Source organism: Dendrobates tinctorius, unplaced genomic scaffold (genome assembly GCF_039654945.1).
Source record: "Dendrobates tinctorius isolate UK_male_01 unplaced genomic scaffold, ASM3965494v1 ptg000133l, whole genome shotgun sequence".
Lineage (NCBI taxonomy): Eukaryota > Metazoa > Chordata > Amphibia > Anura > Dendrobatidae > Dendrobates > Dendrobates tinctorius.
The window spans coordinates 4482243-4506549 of NW_027361801.1; the positions used below are offsets into that span (position 1 = coordinate 4482243).

At 47.2% G+C, this 24307-nt stretch overlaps 1 protein-coding gene across 1 annotated transcript in view; it reads left to right on the forward strand.

The window, feature by feature from the left end:
* Positions 1 to 329: 329 nt before the first annotated feature.
* Positions 330 to 24307, forward strand: part of LOC141048075 (fibronectin type-III domain-containing protein 3A-like) — a 131940-nt gene continuing 107962 nt past the window's right edge. The window contains exon 1 of the mRNA XM_073543448.1: positions 330 to 617. The gene's annotated coding sequence lies outside the window, so the exon portion shown is untranslated. The remainder of the gene's footprint in view (positions 618 to 24307) is intronic.

The window sequence follows — 24307 nt, forward strand, 5'->3', positions numbered from 1 at the left end:
ACATCATGCTGCCTGGCGACAGATGAATTTCGCCTGTGTGAGCATATCCTACTGGTGTGTTCTCCACAGAGATTTATTGCGCCAACTCCACGTTTATGAGGTGGATTTTGGACGTTTTTGTCTCTCAGTTCTGCTCCAAAAACCTCAGTGTGAACACACCCCACATTGCAGTTCCCATAGAGATGAATAGGAAGAGTTTTCCAAGCGGTTTTTGAGGAGGAATTTGGAGCTGATCCACCAAAAAAAGCCTAGCCTAAAGGGGCAGCCTGTGTGCAGCCCAGAACAGTGCACAATGAGGGGTTGTGTGTGGGTTTCCCATGCAGTGAAACTATTTGCACAGAGGAGGAGGGGGACGGGGGTCGCTGGGCTTCTCCTCGCAGAGCACAGAGGAGGGGTTGGAGTGGACGTCTCTCTGCCAGTGAGTGGGCTGCTCCCGTCTGGGCTGCCTGTGCCCGGCCCCCTCTGCGCCTGCGCACTCCCCGCATTCCAGCATGGCGCTGCAGCCCGGCAGTGGAGGAGCTGCGCACTGAGATTGCAGCGGCCCCTGGGGACACGGAGCGGAGCACGGGAAGACACGGGCACCGGGTGATCTCCTCTCCCCTCCCGAGCGCACACAGGTAAGCGCCGCTGCAGGGGGGCTCCTGTGTACCCGGCTCGGCGCCTGCATCACCCTCCACATGCCTGTGCCATGCTGCTCCGGCACTGGGTGGCACACATTGCAGCAGTGCGCGTCTAGTCACCGATCACGATCGTGCCGTGTCCTGACTTACACCGATTTATTTTTTTTCTGCATTGCTCTGCTGTGTCAATGCGTCTGCATGGATCTGAATGGGTTATTTCTGGGGCAGACCCCCTGGATTTGCCCCCTCTGTGCCCTCTCAGCCTGTAGCCCCCCTCCCTCTTGTCTTTGCCTCCTGGAAATGCCACGTAGGCTTCAGTGACTGCAGATGGAGAGGTTCCTGCGCCCTCCCTGCTCACTTTCTTTTCTCCCCCCCTCCTCCTTTTTCCTCCTTCAGTTCCTTCTTGCATTTAGTTATGAACGTTTGATTTTTTATTTTTTTTTTACAATTCCTTCTTTATTTTAGGACCCCCCCATTTATCTCTTTCGTCATTCAGGCGGCGCAGGTTGCCCCCCTGTTTCTGGTCCAAGTCATAACAAAGGGCTATTGACTTTTTGGTTGACGTCACCCCTATGGACAGTTACTTGTTGCAGGCGGGCTCTAATGTCAGTAGAAAGGGGGGCGGTGGGAGAGTTTTGGGGGTGCCGAAATATAGCTGTCTGGGGGATTGAATGGGTTTAGGGCTGAGCTGTTAATCCCTGCTCATTGCTGGGTGGATACATTGTAACTTTCTGACTTTTTTCTTTCCTTTAATTGTAAACAGTTGTGAAAAGTTTGGGAAGTGACAAAAGTTTTGTTATTGTTCTTGAAGGTTTTGCTGGTGTTTTCTGTCCTATAACTCCCATTATCCTCTTGTACTTGTCGTTTCACCCGGCTCCTCCTCATCTTTGGCGCTGGTGATTTGGTGGTTGTTCTAGATGGGGCTTTACAGGAATGTTCGGCCTGAGGTTATACAATCTGTGCCGGGCAGGAGGGCTCCGCACCATGGTGGCTCCAAATTAATGTCAGGAAAAAAGTGTCATGGAAATTCATTCTGCACCAGGTACAGTTTTTGCCCAGGCAATAAAGACTTAGGCCACATGCACACTATCAGTATTTGGTGAATTTTTTACCTCAGTATTTGGAAGCCAAAACCAGGAGTGGGTGACAGAAGTGGTGACGGGTTTCTATTATGCTTCTCCTCACCTGGTTTTGGCTACAAATGCTGAGGTAAAATACTGAGGTTTTTCTGGTCTTGCTTGATAGGTCAATAAAGAAAATGCATGCAATTTGCTTTTACTATATTTTCAGACCCATATTTCTTTTTTTGCTTTTTTTCCCCCAAAATATGATCCTGAAGCGGGGATATAAAGTGGCCAAAATCCCGTCCTGACTTTACGTGTAATGACCCAGTGGTTCTCATCCCAATTCTAAAGATTGATAGTCATTTTATAGAACTTCTCAACACGACCATTTATTGCTCCTATCATGACATTTCCGTAAGGCCTCACACGTGATTTTTTTTATTTTTAAAAGAAAAATGGAAATGGATCCACATTTTATCGGTGATTTCCTTCAGAGTCTCATCTGATTTTAATCACAGTGTCATCAGTTTTTCTCGTACGTGATAAAAATAACAATGTATCTCCACCTTTTCCTGTCTAAGGGACCTGTGCACATGTTGCAGATTTCTTTTTTTTTTTTCTGCGCAGAAACCTGAAGGTTTTCCTAATACCAGCAGAGTGAATGAGAATCCTGAAGCCTCATGCACATGTCGCTTCTAAAGCAGTAGTGCTTTAACATGTGAACGCAGTTGGTTGCCATCCGAGTGCATTCCGTTCTTTTTTTTTTTTTTTTCCAGGGACCCATAGATTTGCATTGCCAATTTTGATCCAACGCTCAGGTCAAAATCGGACATGTCTCTCTGAGTTGGCATAAAAAAGCTCGAACATGTGCACAACCCCATTCACTATGGTATGAGTGCTATCTGTCAAAAACTGACGTCTTTATCTAGGAGTGTGGAGTGATGCAAGTGAATGTAAAGTGCAGGAAAATGTCATAATTAGGCTGGTTTCACATTAGCGTTTTTTTGCGCAGCGCATCCATGCGTCATGCGCACCTATGTTTAACATGGGTGCATGGTCTTGCGTTTGCACGTGTTCGAATGCGTTTTCGTGTGCATGTTTTTTTAAGGTGTGCGCCTAGGCGCGCCAGACGCAACCTGTTGCATTTTTGGGTCTGTCCAACGGCGTAAAAAAATTGCATATGAAATGTGACAAAATAGCGCATCACAGTCTATGGGAATGCAGGCATGCCAGTGGCAGACAAGGGTAGTGGTTACTGTCCTGATAAATTAGTTTCGGGGCTACCGTTGGTTTGGATACTTACACCATTTAGGCATTGCTATGCCTTTTGCATGCACACGTGGATCAATCCACTTACTAACTGTGTGCTTTGTGATGATGGAGACCTGACAAATGAAAAAAGGAAAACCTAACATCACATGTACAGGACACAAGGGCCAACGGGCAGTTTCATAGGGATCCAGTATCCATGTGAAAGAAAAATGGCAGCATGCACTAGTCTGCCATATTTCAGGTGAGAATCGCCCATTCAAGTTTTTGGGTGCACCAAAGAAAAACAGATAAGGGTATGTTTCCACAGGCAGAAACCAGCAGCACATGTCCACTCCGTTCTTAGCGCTGCCGGCTTCTGCACGCCGGTGATTCCACATGTGTTCATTGAACCGTGCTGAATCACTGCGTGCTAAACATTGTATGGTGCTATTTATCTTGGAGACTGAGCGTGTCCGCTACATAGACATGCTGCGGTCTAGAAGGATGTGCCACATGTGCGTCTACGCAGGGAAGCGGATAGTGGTGATGGGATTTCCTGAAATCCCTTCCACTATGCTGTAACATTTGGACGCTGCGGATGTACACAGCGTCCAATCCGCAGAGTTTACTGACCGTGGGAACATACCGTTATGCTTTTTATGGATTACGATTTTTAACATATATAAGATGGAATACAGTTTTCTATTTTGTTAGTTTCTTATTAATAAAAGTGGATGTCATATAGATGACAATACTGGTGGAAAAATCGTGTGTTTTTCTTTTGCATGAAAATCCGACAGATCGCATTTTTTTTACGGTCATGTGAGCTTAGGGTCCCGTTACATTTAGTGATGCACCAGCGATCCCGACAACGATACGGCCCAGTCAGGATCGCTGGTGCATCGCTAAGTGGTCGCTAGTGAGCTGCCACACAGGCAGATCTCACCAGCGACATAGCAGCGGTAAGCGATTCATCGGCGGTCGCTCTTACCTGTCACACCGCAGCGATGATGACGACTGCCGCCTGCGTCCATGCGTCGCTAGTCGGCGCCAGCGGGACGCCAACGATGAAAAAATGGCCCAGGCCGTTCCAGCGCGGTCAGTGATATCCAGCGGGGAGGGGCGGTCGCAGGTACATGTCACATGTAGCAAGATTGCTGTTGCATCCCAAAATCTGTGACACTTCAGCAATATCGCTAGCGATCTCGGTATGTGTGAAAGGCCCTTTAGACTTAGTGTACTGTACTCCAATGTTTGACAGTATTGTAGCATTTAATGCAGCTTTTTCCTTTTTCTTTTTTTTTTTTTAGCTGCCTTTTACCCTCGTACAGTTATTAGTGATGATTTTTACATAGTGTGGTACAGTAAAGGGTGTTTTACTGGATGGGAGATATGTTTCTCCCTGCAGATTAATGTTTGGCCGGGTTTTTCCCTAAAGACGGGACCTGCGATGATGTCAGGGTCACATGATCAGCCCATGTGATATCTATCTCACTGGTGGGAGGGGTTGGGCCCTTTGTAATGGAGGTTGGTAATTGCCACAAAGAGAGTGTGTTTCTGGAAGCTACAGGAACTTGTGTGGACTCAGCCTGAAACTTGTATACAGGATTCCCGTGCTGCAGGACTATAGCAGCAAGACTCGGAAGAACCCCGGGAATGGCACCTGGCGGATGCCGCAGGACCTAGCAGCCGCTTAGTTACACCCGTCCTGTGCAAGGGGTGAGTCTGGGACCAGTGGTTCTCGAAGCTGGAGTATATTTATGTTTTTCCTTATGTTCTGTTAAGCTGCTGGTTACTAAGTGACATTAAACCACTGAAACTGGACTTTATGCCTGTGTGTTGCCTCGTTACTGCCGCCCTGCCATTACCTACCAGAGCGAATCCCTACAATATGCAAATAAAAGTTTTTCTTCCGTTCTTCTGATTAGATTTTATACCATAAGTTTGGTCATTTTTATCAATTTATACTTGTGCATGCCACAAAAAAATGATCGCGGTTCCTCAAACTTCTATCGAATAGGTAAGAGAAAAAAAACGGACATCATCCGAGTGGTGTCTGATTTTTTTTTTTTTCAGGGACCCATAGACGTACAAGTTGGATGCAGGATTTGGATTAACATCTGACATGTCTCCGTGTTTTGCTGCTTATCCCTTGGTCTGTAAGAAAATCACAGATGTGGGAGTAGCTCCGTAAACCATAGTGGGTATGAGATCTATCCAAGCGAACGAGCCCTTATTGTCGGTGTGATGGGGCGGCCTACTAATACTACAGTCAGACGGAGTGCCACTCTTTTTTTTTTAAGACCTCAGCGCAATAGAGAACATATGTTAGTATGTTGTAGTCATCATGTCCTTTTTGGTAGATGCCTTTGCACAGAATGACGCTTCGTGCCATGTCGCACATTATTATTGGCGTAATTTCCTTATTGGCACTTATCTGGAAATGAGCGTCCTTCTCAGAATGACAGCAGGAGGAAATGCCTGACTCAACAGTTTAGCCAAATATAGTCTTTATCAGTCATGTGAGTCTGTCTGACGAGTATTGCAATTTATGGGAAAGAAAGAGAACAAATTCCGCAGCGTAATGAAAAAGGGACGGCGGTGAGGCAGAATTAACATCTAGGATTAGCTACTTAAAATGGTAAATTGTGTTTCACCGGGAGGAAATGGCGTGAAATAATTTAGATGCATTACATGCCTGATAAATCGTCTCGCTTCCTATGTTATGTGTGGCGGAGCTCCTTGCTGGTCGTTTGTATGGTGAGGACATCCCAGATTACCCACATATTGGTTTCTGATGGGCTGCAGCGTTCACGTGGGTAGTCAGCGGGGTAATTGCCGGACATGCCTGTCTTTGTTTACCATACGTCCCCGACAACCCACATGACCAATGCTGCCAATTACTGCATTTGGCAACATAACGCTGAGGTCAGTGATTGGCTTCAGTAGTCACAAAGACAGTTAGGATTTCTTCAGATTGGAACTGAAACAAAGATTTACCAGGTAACAGAAATTAGTTGCCGGACGGTGAGCGTGCAAACAGGCCTGGTGTGATGACGTTCTGTAGACCACCTAGTCAAAACCAGAGCAGGAGATTCCATAATATGAGGCAGTTCGCAGCCTGCAGATGTTAAAGGCACTGTACGGGGTCTGATGGATCAATTTTCACCATTTTTTTTGTAAGCAATTTATCTTTTGGAAGTGTACCTCCACTGACCCTCTCCCACCCAGTGTGGTGTAGGATGTGGAGTGACCAAACTGTTTGTTCAGCAGTGTCAGATTGGACAGAAGGGTATCAGTGGAAGTACGTTTTTACTTCCCCTTTAAGATCCGAATCGTCCTCCTTTTCTTTAGAAATGGGTGACTCTCCTCTCCAGCTGTTCCCACCTATGATATGTTCTCATCTTTGGCAAGTACGGACTGCTTCAGTGGAACAGCTGTGGAATTGGCAGCGGCTCCTTCCCTACCATATGATTCAGCCTCATCTTCTCCATTCACTAAGCCGTCCCAGGGCGTTGAGGTTGAATTCCACAACAATGAATCCCGATCCATCTTGAAAAATTGTACTGCAGTGAATTTGCGCTGCTGGCGACGTGGGACGCCCGTTGTTCAGATCTGCAAACATTCTATTTTTTTTTTTTTTTTCAACCTTGTCTTTCTTTCCACATTATTACATGGAACAAGCCGTCACAAGCGCGAGTCTTGGGTTTACCTGCTCAAGTACTGTTGGGACAAGCATACCCACCCTCATCGCTTCTCTTGGCCTGGGCTAGATTCAGGCAATACCTTGGCAATGACACTGAATAATGAACGTCTAGAAGTGTTTCCTGGCAGACCTTCTGCTTGCCTATAAATAGCCTTTTCAAAAAATGAGTAAGCTAATACTTTCCTGGGTTGGCTTTATTTTTGCTCATATAGATGCTCTCTCTTTCCCATAGAAGAACAGAGATTTCCTTGTTCTCCAGAAGATATCAGATCTCCTTTACCTGTCGTTGCGATGTTCAGTGATTAGTTCGCCGCTCTGCAATGCTAAGTGCTTCTTAAAATGACTGTCGAACAAAGATTCTTCAGTTTTCGCCATTAAAGGGTAACTCTGGGGATAACCTGACCGTCAAGAGCGAACTTCTACCTCTCGAAACCTCTCAGTTGCTAGAGTCTTTGACCGTTTCTTCTGGATTGCTTCTCGTGGGTTATAATATCTGACGTGTGACGCCAATACTCCGTATATATTCCTTTGTCCTGTAATACCTACAAGAAGGAGAAATGGTTTCTCTGGACAAGGGCACATTATGGCAATCTCTGCAGTCAGTGTCGTGTTCTGATAGGAGTAGGACCGGAGAAACGCCGACATCTTATTAAAGGACCAATATTTATTGGATAAAAGTGAGCTGTACCTGCTGATTTCGACCAGCAATCTAATATGTATGGGGGCCTACAGACTGGGCCAGCGGGCTGTGCGTGTGTATGCGTGGGGGCCTGCGGGCTGTGCGTGTGTATGCGTGGGGGCATACGGGCTGTGCGTGTGTATGCGTGGGGGCATACGGGCTGTGCGTGTGTATGCGTGGGGGCATGCGGGCTGTGCGTGTGTATGCGTGGGGGCATGCGGGCTGTGCGTGTGTATGCGTGGGGGCCAGTGGGCTGTGCGTGTGTATGCGTGGGGGATAGCGGGCTGTGCGTGTGTATGCGTGGGGGCCTGCGGGCTGTGCGTGTGTATGCGTGGGGGCCTGCGGGCTGTGCGTGTGTATGCGTGGGGGCATACGGGCTGTGCGTGTGTATGCGTGGGGGCATACGGGCTGTGCGTGTGTATGCGTGGGGGCATGCGGGCTGTGCGTGTGTATGCGTGGGGGCATGCGGGCTGTGCGTGTGTATGCGTGGGGGCCAGTGGGCTGTGCGTGTGTATGCGTGGGGGCCAGCGGGCTGTGCGTGTGTATGCGTGGGGGCCAGCGGGCTGTGCGTGTGTATGCGTGGGGGCCAGCGGGCTGTGCGTGTGTATGCGTGGGGGCCAGCGGGCTGTGCGTGTGTATGCGTGGGGGCCAGCGGGCTGTGCGTGTGTGTGCGTGGGGGCCAGCGGGCTGTGCGTGGGGGCCAGCGGGCTGTGCGTGGGGGCCAGCGGGCTGTGCGTGTGTGCGCGTGGGGGCCAGCGGGCTGTGCGTGTGTATGCGTGGGGGCCAGCGGGCTGTGCGTGTGTGTGCGTGGGGGCCAGCGGGCTGTGCGTGTGTGTGCGTGGGGGCCTGCGGGCTGTGCGTGTGTGTGCGTGGGGGCCTGCGGGCTGTGCGTGTGTATGCGTGGGGGTCTGCAGATAATGTCAGGGAGAGAAGGATCTTTGACTCCTATTTTATTGTGTATCCGTAAGGAAAGCCAACAGAGGAGACTGGAATCTCAAATACAGAACAAGTTAGTGCTCAACCGAGCGTTCCTGTGTTGGGGGAGATGGCTGTCAGCTGAACGATCATTCGTCCCATGGCTTTCTTAATGTGTAAGACCAGCTTATAGGGTAACTGTCATTTTAATTTTTGTTTTATAAATCAATAGTACACATGAAAATAAGAGGCTTTGCACAATATCTTATCAGAGAAATCTGCTTCTTTCTCCTCCTGGTCTGATTATTCACTCTCAATTCATGGGTAAAATCTGTATTCATTGAAGACATATCCCCTGATTACTGAGATAGGAGTTGGCAATTGGTGCTTATACAATTCTTTGGCAGAAGGAGAAGCTAAAGGCCGACACAGACATTCTGCAGATCTGCATCATTCAGCAATGGTAAAATGTCCTCACTGAATACAGATCTTACCAATGAATTGAGAATTTTGCGAATGAAAGATCAATCCAGGAGAAAGAAGGATGAGACCATTTTTTTTCCCTCTGTTTTGAGGATGTAAGGGGTGATAAAATACCTGTCAAATAATACAAGAACCAACTGGAATCCAAGAGTAGCTTCATATCACTTTCCAAAGAATATTACAATTTTTATCCGGTTTCATCTCTACAACTTTTTTTTTTTCTTGCTTTGTTTTAAAAGATTTTCTTGCAGTATAAAGGATCATCCACAAATAATTGAGACAAATTGTCAATTTGTCAATGCAAGTCTATGGGTTTGTGAAAAACTCAGGCAGCACACTGATGGTGTCTTATTTGCAGGGGCAGACAATAATATTGGTGTAACCGTACTCCGGCCCAAAAGGTAAGGGGGCCCATTTCACCCCCAAAGCTGCTTCTGCCATAGACAGAAGTATTGGACTGCGAGGGGCCCACATACTGGTCTTGCACTGGGACCCTTTTCTGGCTGTGTCTGTCACTGCCTAGTTGCATCTTACATAGTATTATCAAGGAAAAATAACCCATTAATAAATAGTAAAACAAATACACTTATATATATAAATTACCAACCAATGGGATATAATTTATACAGACCTAGAGGACAATCGCAAAGAAATGTATAAAATATATAGAAAAAACAGCGAAAAAAGGAAGTCCAATACAGATTTAGCAAATTTGTAAACAATTTTATTCAAGTATATCAGGATAATCAAAAAAGGGGGGAAGTGAGACAATGATGACCATAAAAGGTACATGGGCAAAAACAATAGGGCACACAATGGTGTCATGAAGGCCATCTAGCCGAAACGTGCGTTGGGGAGGGCACACTTGGGTGGACTCACTTTACTGACCAGTCTGAAGGTAATATGACGTTGTGTGAATATTTTGTGTTTAACTTGTTGTTAGCACTTACCATGAGTGGTGGCTGGTTCCACAGCCTATGTTAGTGCTGTCTAGCCTGGATTAGGGGTCATTATGACTGGTTACTAACATTTTCTACATTTGGGATTATGATGCATGTTCTAATTTTGTATGATATACTTGTAATACTATGTATATTCCCATGTCCTGACACCATTGTGTGCCCTATTGTTTTTGCCCATGTACCTTTTATGGTCATCATTGTCTCACTTCCCCCCCCTTTTTTGATTATCCTGATATACTTGAATAAAATTGTTTACAAATTTGCTAAATCTGTATTGGACTTCCTTTTTTCGCTGTTTTTTCTATATATTTTATACTAGTTGCATCTTAGAAAGATTGGGAACATGAATGATGGGAATCGATAAGGAGACACGGGGTGGGGGCCAGGCACTACTCCCATTCTTCTGCTTTCTAGTCCCATGCCAATCTCTGTATTTTCTCTATATTTTTTGGGGGATGTCGCCACTGCAGTAAAAAATGCAGGGACCGGCTGGGGACCATGTAGTTTTTGGATTGAGGGTAACTTGGGATTGGTAAGGGGACTATCTAAACTTGTATTATATTAATACAGCATGCAAAGCTCATTTGCAATTTTTCAAAAAAAAGTTCTTAGTGCCTCTGAGTAATATTGGAGGCACATAGAGGTCCCATATGGGGTCCATAGAGCTGTGATCCCAAAGAGGCCTCTTTGGTTGTTTTTTTCTCGTGAAACGATTGTCAGAACTGGTTTGCTGGAAAAATAATAGCAGCCATGTGATTAGAGGCAAAGAGTAATACCCCATGTTTTTCTCATCTTTCCTTTCTATCCTCTGTCTCTGTCCCCTGGGAAGTGAGGATGAGATGGTTTATATAACTGCTAAACATGTTTCTGGACTGGGGAAAACCCACTGAGATGTGGAGGAAACTATGGCCAGAGGGGATTGTTGGGGCCTCTCCTTAGTATTGTTTAACCCTTTTGTTGGCTCCTCAATGAGGTTACTCCAGAACTTTGTAAAAGTAAAACAGCAAAAATACCTCATCAGGTTACCTAAAGACTAGAGCTGTTTCGGTGCTTCAGTAGGATTTTTACGTTAACAGGGTAAAATTTTCTGTTGACTCACTTTAAGGGCTCGCTTACACTGCTGTGTATTCTCCATTGCGAGCGTATCGGGCCGATCATGTTAATGAGACATATCAAACTATGTCAGTCTGATGTGAGTGTTCTCTTATTGTTATCCACAGTGGCGGATTATAATGAGGTCAATTTGGGCAGTTGCCCCGGGCCCAGTGGGGTTAAGGGGCCCACAGCCCAGGCCAGTAAATTGCCCCATTATAATCCGCCACCGCGCAGGGCCAGATTATAGGCAGGGCAGGCGGGGCTTCAGCCCCGGGGCCCCCACCACAAGAGCTTCTAAGGGGGCCCCCACCACATTCCTGCTGGCTGCTGCAATGGCACTCCATCTTCTCCCCACCTAAAACTGAGTGACCGTGGGGGCGGCATTATGTGCTCTGCTACCAGCAGCATCTACAAGTAGCGTGAACGCTGATGCTGCTGGTAGCGTGCAAAGGCTTGTGATGAGATCACAGGAGGTAAGGTGTCAGGGCCCCCGATCATGTGACCCCTGTCTCCTCCCCTCCTGTGACCTCATCACAGGTCCTGTGCGCACAGCACAGAGCACTGAGAGCAGCCATGTATGTGGAGTGCGGCTCTGCGGGTGGAGGTCGGTGCTGGAGGCTCCATTATTCTCTATGTGGAGTGCGGCTCTGCGGGTGGAGGTCGGTGCTGGAGGCCCCATTATTCTCTATGTGGAGTGTGGCTCTGCGGGTGGAGGTCGGTGCTGGAGGCCCCATTATTCTCTATGTGGAGTGCGGCTCTGCAGGTGGAGGTCGGTGCTGGAGGCTCCATTATTCTCTATGTGGAGTGTGGCTCTGCGGGTGGAGGTCGGTGCTGGAGGCCCCATTATTCTCTATGTGGAGTGCGGCTCTGCAGGTGGAGGTCGGTGCTGGAGGCCCCATTATTCTCTATGTGGAGTGCGGCTCTGCGGGTGGAGGTCGGTGCTGGAGGCCCCATTATTCTCTATGTGGAGTGCGGCTCTGCGGGTGGAGGTCGGTGCTGGAGGCCCCATTATTCTCTATGTGGAGTGTGGCTCTGCGGGTGGAGGTCGGTGCTGGAGGCACTATTATTCTCTATGTGGAGTGTGGCTCTGCGGGTGGAGGTAGGTGCTGGAGGCCCCATTATTCTCTATGTGGAGTGCGGCTCTGCGGGTGGAGGTCGGTGCCGGAGGCTCCATTATTCTCTATGTGGAGTGCGGCTCTGCGGGTGGAGGTCGGTGCCGGAGGCCCCATTATTCTCTATGTGGAGTGTGGCTCTGCGGGTGGAGGTAGGTGCTGGAGGCCCCATTATTCTCTATGTGGAGTGTGGCTCTGCGGGTGGAGGTCGGTGCTGGAGGCTCCATTATTCTCTATGTGGAGTGCGGCTCTGCGGGTGGAGGTCGGTGCCGGAGGCCCCATTATTCTCTATGTGGAGTGCGGCTCTGCGGGTGGAGGTCGGTGCTGGCGGCTCCATTATTCTCTATGTGGAGTGTGGCTCTGCGGGTGGAGGTCGGTGCTGGAGGCCCCATTATTCTCTATGTGGAGTGCGGCTCTGCGGGTGGAGGTCGGTGCCGGAGGCCCCATTATTCTCTATGTGGAGTGTGGCTCTGCGGGTGGAGGTCAGTGCTGGAGGCTCCATTATTCTCTATGTGGAGTGTGGCTCTGCGGGTGGAGGTAGGTGCTGGAGGCCCCATTATTCTCTATGTGGAGTGTGGCTCTGCGGGTGGAGGTCGGTGCTGGAGGCTCCATTATTCTCTATGTGGAGTGCGGCTCTGCGGGTGGAGGTCGGTGCCGGAGGCCCCATTATTCTCTATGTGGAGTGCGGCTCTGCGGGTGGAGGTCGGTGCCGGAGGCCCCATTATTCTCTATGTGGAGTGTGGCTCTGCGGGTGGAGGTAGGTGCTGGAGGCCCCATTATTCTCTATGTGGAGTGTGGCTCTGCGGGTGGAGGTCGGTGCTGGCGGCTCCATTATTCTCTATGTGGAGTGCGGCTCTGCGGGTGGAGGTCGGTGCCGGAGGCCCCATTATTCTCTATGTGGAGTGCGGCTCTGCGGGTGGAGGTCGGTGCTGGCGGCTCCATTATTCTCTATGTGGAGTGTGGCTCTGCGGGTGGAGGTCGGTGCTGGAGGCTCCATTATTCTCTATGTGGAGTGTGGCTCTGCGGGTGGAGGTCGGTGCTGGAGGCCCCATTATTCTCTATGTGGAGTGCGGCTCTGCGGGTGGAGGTCGGTGCTGGAGGCCCCATTATTCTCTATGTGGAGTGTGGCTCTGCGGGTGGAGGTCGGTGCTGGAGGCCCCATTATTCTCTATGTGGAGTGCGGCTCTGCGGGTGGAGGTCGGTGCTGGAGGCTCCATTATTCTCTATGTGGAGTGTGGCTCTGCGGGTGGAGGTCGGTGCTGGAGGCTCCATTATTCTCTATGTGGAGTGTGGCTCTGCGGGTGGAGGTAGGTGCTGGAGGCTCCATTATTCTCTATGTGGAGTGTGGCTCTGCGGGTGGAGGTAGGTGCTGGAGGCTCCATTATTCTCTATGTGGAGTGTGGCTCTGCGGGTGGAGGTCGGTGCTGGAGGCTCCATTATTCTCTATGTGGAGTGTGGCTCTGCGGGTGGAGGTAGGTGCTGGAGGCTCCATTATTCTCTATGTGGAGTGTGGCTCTGCGGGTGGAGGTCGGTGCTGGAGGCTCCATTATTCTCTATGTGGAGTGCGGCTCTGCGGGTGGAGGTCGGTGCTGGAGGCCCCATTATTCTCTATGTGGAGTGTGGCTCTGCGGGTGGAGGTCAGTGCTGGAGGCTCCATTATTCTCTATGTGGAGTGCGGCTCTGCGGGTGGAGGTAGGTGCTGGAGGCTCCATTATCCTCTATGTGGAGTGCGGCTCTGCGGGTGGAGGTCGGTGCTGGAGGCCCCATTATTCTCTATGTGGAGTGCGGCTCTGCGGGTGGAGGTCGGTGCTGGAGGCTCCATTATTCTCTATGTGGAGTGCGGCTCTGCGGGTGGAGGTCGGTGCTGGAGGCTCCATTATCCTCTATGTGGAGTGCGGCTCTGCGGGTGGATGTAGGTGCTGGAGGCCCCATTATTCTCTATGTGGAGTGTGGCTCTGCGGGTGGAGGTCGGTGCTGGAGGCTCCATTATCCTCTATGTGGAGTGCGGCTCTGCGGGTGGAGGTCGGTGCTGGAGGCCCCATTATTCTCTATGTGGAGTGCGGCTCTGCGGGTGGAGGTCGGTGCTGGAGGCCCCATTATTCTCTATGTGGAGTGCGGCTCTGCGGGTGGAGGTCGGTGCTGGAGGCTCCATTATTCTCTATGTGGAGTGCGGGTGGAGGTCGGTGCTGGAGGCTCCATTATTCTCTATGTGGAGTGTGGGTGGAGGTCGGTGCTGGAGGCCCCATTATTCTCTATGTGGAGTGTGGCTCTGCGGGTGGAGGTCGGTGCTGGAGGCTCCATTATTCTCTATGTGGAGTGCGGCTCTGCGGGTGGAGGTTGGTGCTGGAGGCTCCATTATTCTCTATGTGGAGTGCGGCTCTGCGGGTGGAGGTCGGTGCTGGAGGCCCCATTATTCTCTATGTGGAGTGCGGCTCTGCGGGTGGAGGTCGGTGCTGGAGGCTCCATTATTCTCTATGTGGAGTGTGGCTCTGCGGGTGGAGGTCGGTGCTGGAGGCTCCATTATTCTCTATGTGGAGTGTGGCTCTGCGGGTGGAGGTCGGTGCTGGAGGCTCCATTATTCTCTATGTGGAGTGTGGCTCTGCGGGTGGAGGTAGGTGCTGGAGGCTCCATTATTCTCTATGTGGAGTGCGGCTCTGTGGGTGGAGGTCGGTGCTGGAGGCTCCATTATTCTCTATGTGGAGTGTGGCTCTGCGGGTGGAGGTAGGTGCTGGAGGCTCCATTATTCTCTATGTGGAGTGCGGCTCTGTGGGTGGAGGTCGGTGCTGGAGGCTCCATTATTCTCTATGTGGAGTGCGGCTCTGCGGGTGGAGGTCGGTGCTGGAGGCTCCATTATTCTCTATGTGGAGTGCGGCTCTGCGGGTGGAGGTCGGTGCTGGAGGCTCCATTATTCTCTATGTGGAGTGCGGCTCTGTGGGTGGAGGTCGGTGCTGGCGGCTCCATTATTCTCTATGTGGAGTGCGGCTCTGCGGGTGGAGGTTGGTGCTGGAGGCTCCATTATTCTCTATGTGGAGTGCGGCTCTGCGGGTGGAGGTCGGTGCTGGAGGCTCCATTATTCTCTATGTGGAGTGCGGCTCTGTGGGTGGAGGTCGGTGCTGGAGGCTCCATTATTCTCTATGTGGAGTGCGGCTCTGCGGGTGGAGGTCGGTGCTGGAGGCTCCATTATTCTCTATGTGGAGTGCGGCTCTGCGGGTGGAGGTCGGTGCTGGAGGCCCCATTATTCTCTATGTAGAGTGTGGCTCTGCGGGTGGAGGTCGGTGCTGGAGGCCCCATTATTCTCTATGTGGAGTGCGGCTCTGCGGGTGGAGGTCGGTGCTGGAGGCCCCATTATTCTCTATGTAGAGTGTGGCTCTACGATTCGTGACCCCCGTCACGTGACGAGGGGGGCCCACAGAGTCTGAACTGCCCCGGGCCCTGGCTACCCTTAATCCACCCCTGGTTATCCAATTCTCTTCTGTGAGAGAATCGCAGCACAGGTACGGAGAACTTAATTTCTCCATCTTCACCATTGACTCTTTGCGAGTACATCAGACTGCACTCTGCTGACATCAGAGTGCAGTCCGATGTTTCAAACACACTCATAGACTTGTGATCCGATTATCGGAGGCACACGCAGCATGCTGCAATGGTTTTCTCAAGCCGAATCCGCATGAGAAAATAATCCCGTCCCATAGTATAACATTAAATATATAAAGTGCTCTGTGAGAGAAACAAAATAGGAATCTTGTGGGTATGATACCTTTTAGTATAACATTGGGACACTGGCCGTTTTATACGCCAGTGTGAGCGTCGCCTTAAAGAGTTGTTCACTTTTTGGGACTTTTTTTTTTCCTTAGTGTTTGCAGTTTTGTTTCATTAAACATTTTGGACAGTGTGGCTTTTATAGTTTCTTCAACATTGAACTTTTATGTGGTCATAAATCAGCTGAGAGGAACTCCGAAAAAGACAATGAGTTACAAAATGGCAGACCCTCATAACGGGTGACTGACTCGTACTCAGTTGACTCATTCTGCGGCCTGGAATACAGTTCAACAAACAGGTTATGGAAGTTAGACGGTGAAGAATTCATAATGTGACCCGCAATCATCGATCAGATGATAACATGATTTTCGGAAAACCACTTTAATTTAATCTAATCCATTAAACTGGAATCGCAACAGATCCACCCTGAATCCTGTAAATATAGAATCCATGACGCCATTGTAAAGAAAGCTGTTTATGTGCACATACAGTATATGTATACAGGGAAGGTTATATGCGCCCCCAGGGTGCAGCACATTTTGCCTTGCAGGATAAAATCTTCAAACACTGTATAAATCTACATTTTCTAATAAATATGATTGATCCGCAGTACTGAGATTTTTCTATATACCAAGGGGGTCAATGCATTAGTTTGCAGCAGAATTCAGGGGTAAAACTGTTTGAAATGTCGCAAGTTTTTCTGCAGCTGTTGTGCAAAAAATGACTTGTAGTTTTTTTGAAAAGTCGGCAGAGCTAATCAAGGTGCTGGCAAAGTCAACATAATTTACGCCACAAAATTTGGTATAAATTTCCACAGAAATGTACCCCAATCTGTAACTGGAGTACATGTCTTATACAACAGCTAAAAGATGCTCCAAATTCACTCCTTCATATCAAAACTAGACTCGGACATTAAATGTTTTGTCACCTTGCATTAAATTTCCTAGATAAGGGTCACTTAATATCTTAAAAGAAAGAAAAGTTCTAGTGCTTTTTAGGTCTTTAAAGTGCCAAATCCTAAGGAAGCACTTGCCAATTTTCCACTGGGTACCCGAGCAGAACGAAACTCCGGCCTAAAATCCACCCTCCCAGCCGCTGTAGCGTTACAGCTCAGCTATCGCCTAAAAGTTAACCATTGTCAGGATTAAATTAGAGCGAGCCCTGTAATTAATCTGTTATCGGTTTTCACATTACTCGGAGCTAAGAACACGTCGACCTATGAGTGAGCCGACTGTTCCCATGGTCCAGAAATATTCACAAAAGGAAGGAAAATGTTCTGTGACATCATTACCTTGACATTATAAGGTTACCGGTGACCGGCCCGGATTATTACTTCTTTGTTTCCTTGTCTCGTGTGTCAGATATTGCGGCAGCCTTACACGTCAGTAAGGTGTGCAGGTGGTGGTTACCTGTGCTATTGGGCCTCCCAAAGTGGATCTTATTTCCAATGTTTGCAAAGAATGTCACATACCGGGCGTCATCTGTACTCTAATCGCTTTTTTTTTTTTTAGAAATATTGAGATGCATCCATTGTAGTATGTACATGGGAGAAAAGCCAGAGCAGTGCACCAGGGATCGATCTCCAGAGTCCTCAGTCCTAGAAGGAATAACTGAAACATAGAAATATTCCGGGTGATGCAACGAGACACAGATGACTTCTTTGTCTAACCTTATATTTTATGGTGTGACAGTCTACACCGCTGAAATTGATATTCTGGGCGATTATGGCTCCATTCATCCACAAAGGAAGTGTGAAAACTACAGTGGAGACATTCACTTCCATGGTATTTCAGAAACTGCTGTCTCCATCAGTCCCAAAATGGAGTAGCGGTTGAGAGTGCACATCACTGCTCCATTTCCAGATGAGTCTTGGACATCCCTGTTTTGGACATTGGTGGGATTTCAAGAGGTGGACGGACCCCCATTGACCATACATTTATCACTTAGGGCCCCGTTACACGTAACAATGTCCCAGCGATCCAACGTGGATGGGATCGCTGGGACATAGTTAGCTGATCTCTGGTGAGCTGTCACATAGACAGACCCTCCAGCGATCAGGACCAGCGAGCAAGCTGGTATCCAGGGTAAACAGCGGGTATCTAAGAGCCGCAGGGCTGTGTGACGGGGCCTTTACTTTGTGTTTTTTTAAATAGAGGCTGACCTTGCAAGTATCTGATCGTGGGTCTGGCTTCACGAGCTCCCAGATAAGTTGTCACCAGCGAAAGCCACCCCAGGGCATTAATTTCTCTACTCTGCTTGTAATTATAGCATTCATTGGCAGCCTTTGAAGAAAACCTTTCACTGAATATTTTTAGCACCTCCTTGAATTGCCACTTCTCTTCTGATTCTGGAACAGTTTTCCTTTTTCTTCTGTGCCATTCCTTTCCAAAGTTATGTCCAAAGATAAAGATTTTCCCTTTAGTCAACTAGGCGCATACAACAGACATTTTCTGCAGGTTTGATTAGCCTTAACAGGTTTTTTTGTGTGTGTACTCCCAGTTGGTTGAAGGGATAATTTGTCTCTTGGGGCATCATTTTTTAACAGAAGGGCACAGAATTGAAAGAGAAACTGTTCCAGAATCAGTGGAATCCATTCTTCAACATGAACTCTTTGGCGTTCCAAAGGTGTTGGCGTTATTGGGCTTGTGAAATTACAATAGTGATTTTAATGAAGATTTGGCCTTCCACGGAGTCAGATGATGAGCAGTGGCTTATTTTTAGTTTTTCGTTAAATTCACATTGGAAAACCCCTGGACATCAATTTATTGTATGTATGGGTCCGTGTATGAATCATAAGCTAGTTTCAAGCATTTCTAAAACGAGGACTGTTCTTGGGTTGTAATATTTTGCCTGGCCACGAGGTTTCCTGATCTGTGATGATTACCTTATATCTGCCTATGAGGCTGTACGTTCCGGTCAGGAGACTCGCGTCATCCTGGGCATGATGATCCCTATATGGACCGTGGAATATGAAGGTGACCCTACTTTGGCATTCATGTACTCTGGTAGAGAATATTGACAGGTCGACACTTAATATCTACGTAAGGCTATGTGACATCAATCGGGATTAGTAGTGTTTTTCTAAGTTACGCACTTGTGTTTTGGAACTAAGCGAATTTACGCATCTAATGACCATCTGTTGGGGAGAATACGCACAGAAGAATAAATGTCTCTGCTACAGAAATTTACATGGTGTGGCTCGGAAACCCGCACCGCACGTAAGTTTATGCAGTGTTAAAAAAAAAAAAAAAAAAAAAAAAAAAAACACGTTAGTCATGGGATTTCTATAAATTCCATCCACTGTGCTTGTAATGTAGAACGCAGTGTTTTGGATGCAGCGAAAAAGCTACTATTCCTGATCGTGGGCACGCAGCCTTAGTGATCGAGATGGCTCTGGAATGGCCAAAGAATTTTAGAAAACTTAATATCCTTATCACTCGAGAAGTTTTTTAATTTGTCATAGGGCTGGCATTGCAGCTTCTTGCTTGTCAATGTTTTCCTGTTAGAGTTCAGCACTGAGGTCGTTGATCCCAATTCCTGGACGCCTCTTGTTCACATGAGCAGTGCTGCAAATTGGCCCGAGGACCTGAGATCGGAATTATCAGACATGTTGCTGCCAGCGCGGGAACAGTCGCTTTCTGCCTCCACCGGCAGCACAGGGTCTCGCTCATTTTAAGGAGCATGTCATGTTAAATTTAACCAACTTTATTGCACATGTAAAATAAAATTGTAGCCTTTCAAACAAAAAAGTAAAATAAATAGGGCAAAATAATTGTTAAAAACTACGGTATATATATATTTATAAGGGGATCCCCAGTGAGACCACCAGCGATCTGCTATTAGCTGTGATGGAACGATGAGGCATGTTTAATAAAACTATACAGAGACAAAGAGACCAGGCTTAGTGCCCATCTCAACTATTCGTATCCGGATGAAAATGATGCACCTAGCCTCAGGCTTCTTACCCTGTGTCATGTGGCAAGCCTCGTTAACTGACCGATATTGGCTTTTAATATTGCTACCCCCAATAGGTGTTGCTGGTGGTCCTGTCCTCTTCCTCTCTGAAGAGGCCATTTGAATATTTAAATTCTCATATGAGCATTGCATGGCCTATAAGTCTCCTTACACTGCTGTTTTGGCACTCTGCAAGAAGAAATGTTCCATCTTAGACCACTTGGTCTGTCCAGTTAATGCATGGATGGACATGCTGAGTTTTCCAGAGAAGACACTCTTACTAGCCACTCGCTCTTACCTCTGACTTAGAGAAACAAGGACATGAGACTCCCATCAATTAAAGTTGTTGTCCACCTTTTGAGACATTTTGTTTTTACTACTTAAAATCCCATAATTTTTGGCCTTGGGTTTCATTAAAGGGAACTTGTCAAGGTGATTCATGTTGCCCAAACTTTCCCTCTCGTGTACATGGCAAGAGGGAAAAGCCGGAACGTTTCAGAGAATAATATATTTAACTGCAATCGTTCAGCCTGGCTCTGATTCTTGCTGCCTGTGATTTGGGCACCACTGAAAGGTTCTCTTTCTAGATGGGCGATTTTACTAGAGTCGGGCTGTGTGCCCATGTAGCATTTTTTAAGCGTTTATGCAGCGCTGTTAGACAAGCGATTCTGCTGCAGAAACGCTTAAGAAAAGCATCCAATTGATTTTTAATGAAAAACGCACATGTGCCAATGGTGCGTTTTTAAGCGGAAACGCTTAGCGATTAAAAACGCATTATGTTCATTAATTTTGCAGAATCGCACGCGATTCCGCATACCATCAATTATATCGGCAAAAGCGCGTCAAAAAACGCATGCGTTTTCCCGGGAGCAGGGTGTGCGATTCTGCTCAGGTTTATTCTGCTTCAGAATCGCTATGTGGGCACATAGCCTGAAATGAATTCTAATTACATTTTTAAAAAAAATCTTTGTGCAGAGCACTAGACACTAGAGGGACTGCAAAAGCTTAAAAACAAAAATCAAAATATATGCACTCTTCACTGCTCAACTCTCTAGCCATACCGCTGCTCCCTGCCCATTTTCCTCGCCTCTAGTGCCCATTCTAGGCCGGCCCTCCCAGCTGCGAGAAATCCCCGGAGTTCACTGCACAGGCTCCAAAAGCCCAGGCCTTCTGTGAATACCAGCACGGGTAGCAGGATGGGCCGGAGAGGTTAGCGGTGAGGTTGCGGATAAGGATTTTTTTTGTTTAACATCTTACGTTTATTACGCTGTGGGATCTGCAGTGACCTCAATTAATTAAAAAGGACATTAAATTCACAGAAATTAAGTTCTGTACTAATTGAATTTCCCAGTAAAATAACAGGAAATGGGCGAGTTAGATTTTTGTCAGATCCGCTTGTCTCTACTTTCCTTGCACCTATAATTTCATTTTGGCACTGATTATCACTGGCTGCAGAATTGGTTAAATGAGAAGCAATCATTATAGGCTTCTTTTCCATTCTTTTTTTTTTTCCTGTGTTTTTGAGCATATATAAAATAAAGCGTGTGATGTGAAACTCTTGTTAGCAGCAGAGGTATTGTCCGCTTAAAATCTGATCTGTCATGTCAAGCCTTGTGTTTTAAGTGCCATGGGTGGAAAAAAAAAAAGTGTTATCTTTGCAGAAAGTAAAAGCTGTCATATTTAGGATTCCTGAATTTACTGACCTTTCCAGAAGCCTTTAGGTTAAAAGCGAGAAAGAAATGCGATGGGTTCTGAGAATATGCAGAGTTTGCCTCTGATCAAATGACCTTTTAAATTGTGTTTGCTAACCCCACAATGCGATTTTAATAGGGAAAATATTCTTATTAGTATTTGTCAGTTATTTTCCTTTCTAATTTTAGTACATCTCAAATTATAGCTCCAAAGACACCTATGTGTCTGCGTGGTGTCTGATTTTCGCGTGCGAGTAGTATCTGTGCACATGTCCAAATTTTTCCTCGGACCGATTGTTCTGCGGAAAATATCGGAAACGTCTGATTTTGATTCGAGGGTTGAATCAAAATCGCAATGCAGGTCAATGGGTCAGTGAATAAAATCGGACTGCACTGAGATGATGTTTGTGTGGTCCAGATTTCATGGACTGTCAGAAAGGAGGTGAAGATTTTTTAAAATTTCTCCATGTACAAGAAAAATGGATGACTCTCGGACCACACTGATCAAACTCTGATCATAACCATAGATCCGTTTTTGTAATACATTGAAAAAATCAGATGTGTGAATAAACCCTAGTACTAAAGTTCTCCTCCTTGCTAGCCAACCAAGTCCACAATGTTTTTGTTGTATGATCTGCGATTATTGAGACGCATAAATCTGCACGAGAGCTGGACATAAATCAGTAGAAGAAACGTAATCTAAAAAAGAAAAGTTACAGATGGTTAAATCTGATTGGTGAAAATCACCGCCCCCCCATTCCTCATTCATAAGAATAGAGTATTGTATAAGTTTTAATATTTTAATTAAGATTTATCTACTTAACCTGACAAAATTTCCCCTGAAAGATTTGCAGCTGCTGTGTTCTGGGAACCGCATGACTATATTTGTAGGAACCTCCAGGGGATCCCAGACAATCCTGATTGGGATCCACTGCTTTAGAGACCTCCTGAGCAATGTTAGACCATCGGCATCAAGGACACCGTTCTCTCCTGGTTTTCCTCCTATCTCTCTGACCGCTCCTTTACTGTATCTTTTGCTGGCTCCTCCTCCTCTCATCTTCCCCTTACTGTTGGGGTTCCTCAATGATGGGTTCTAGACCCCCTCCTCTTCTCCTTGTACACTGCCCCTATTGGTAAAACAATCAGTAGATTTGGTTTCCAGTACCATCTCTATGCTGATGACACCCAATTATACGCTTCTTCTCCTGACATCACGCCAGCCTTTCTAGAAAACACCAGCGATTGTCTAAACGCTGTGTCTAACATCATGTCCTCACTATATCTGAAACTGAACCTCTCAAAGACTGAACTCCTTGTGTTTCCTCCCTCTACTAATGCACCTATACCTGACACTGCCATTTCCATGTGTGGTTCCACTATTACTCCCCAGCAACATGCCCGCTGTCTTGGGGTCATACTTGACTCCGAGCTTTCATTCACCCCCCACATCCAATCACTGGCTCGCTCTTGTTATCTGCATCTCAAAAACATTTCTAGAATTCGACCTTTTCTTACCTTTGACTCTGCAAAAACTCTGTTTCTCTTATTCATTCTCGTCTGGACTATTGTAACTCTCTTCTAATCGGTCTCCCTCTTACCAAACTTTCCCCCCTCCAATCTGTCTTGAATGCTGCAGCCAAGATCATATTCCTCGCCAATCGTTACACCGATGCCTCTACCTTGTGCCAGTCCTTAAACTGGCTACCCATCCACTCCAGAATCCAGTACAAACTTATTGCCCTCACCCACAAAGCACTCCATGGCTCAGCACCACCCTACATCTCCTCCCTTGTTTCAGTCTACCACCCTACCTGTGCCCTCCGTTCTGCTGATGACCTGAGGTTCGCATCCTCAATAATCAGAACCTCCCACTCCCGTCTCCAAGACTACACGTGCTGCGCCAATTCTTTGGAATGCACTTCCCAGGTCAATACGAGTAGTCCCCAATCCCCACAATTTTAAGCGTGCCCTGAAAATGTATTTATTCGGACTGGCCTACTGCCTCAACACATTAGAATCATAGAATCGTAGAGTTGGAAGGGACCTCCTGGGCCATCTGGTCCAACCCCCTGCTCAAAGCAGGATTCGCTAAATCATCCCAGTTAGATGTCTGTCCAGCCTCTGTTTGAAGACTTCCATTGAAGGAGAACTCACCACTTCTCGTGGCAGCCTGTTCCACTCATTGATCACTCTAACTGTCAAAAAGTTTTTTCTAATATCTAATCTGTGTCTCCTCCCATTCAGCTTCATCCCATTGCTTCTAGTCTTTCCTTGTGCAAATGAGAATAAAGTTGATCCTTCTACAATGTGACAGCCCTTTAGATATTTGTAGACAGCTATTAAGTCTCCTCTCAGTCTTCTCTTTTGCAAACTAAACATTCCCAAATCCTGCAACCTTTCCTCATAAGACAGGGTTTGCAGACCGGTCACCATTCTGGTCGCTCTTTTCTGAACTTGCTCCAGTTTGTTGATGTCTTTTTTAAAATGTAGTGCCCAAAATTGGACACAATATTCCAGATGAGGTCTGACCAAAGAGGAGTAGAGGGAAATAATTACTTCACGTGATCTAGACTGTATGCTTCTGTTAATACATCCTAGAATTGCATTTGCCTTTTTTGCTGCTGCATCACACTGTTGACTCATATTCAGTCTGTGATCTATTAGTATACCCAAGTCTTTTTCACATGTGCTGTCACTTAGCCCTATTCCTCCCATTCTATATATGCTTTTTTCATTTTTATTGCCCAGATGTAGTACTTTGCATTTCTCCCTGTTAAAAACCATTCTGTTAGTTGCTGCCCACTTCTCCAGTTTATTTAAATCTTTTTGAATCCTCTCTCTCTCTTCTCTAGTATTAGCTATCCCTCCTAGCTTTGTGTCATCAGCAAATTTAATCAGTTTACCCTCAATTCCTTCATCTAAATCGTTGATAAAGATGTTGAACAATACAGGGCCCAGGACAGAGCCCTGTGGTACCCCACTTGAGACATTCTTCCAACTGGATGTGCAGCCATTT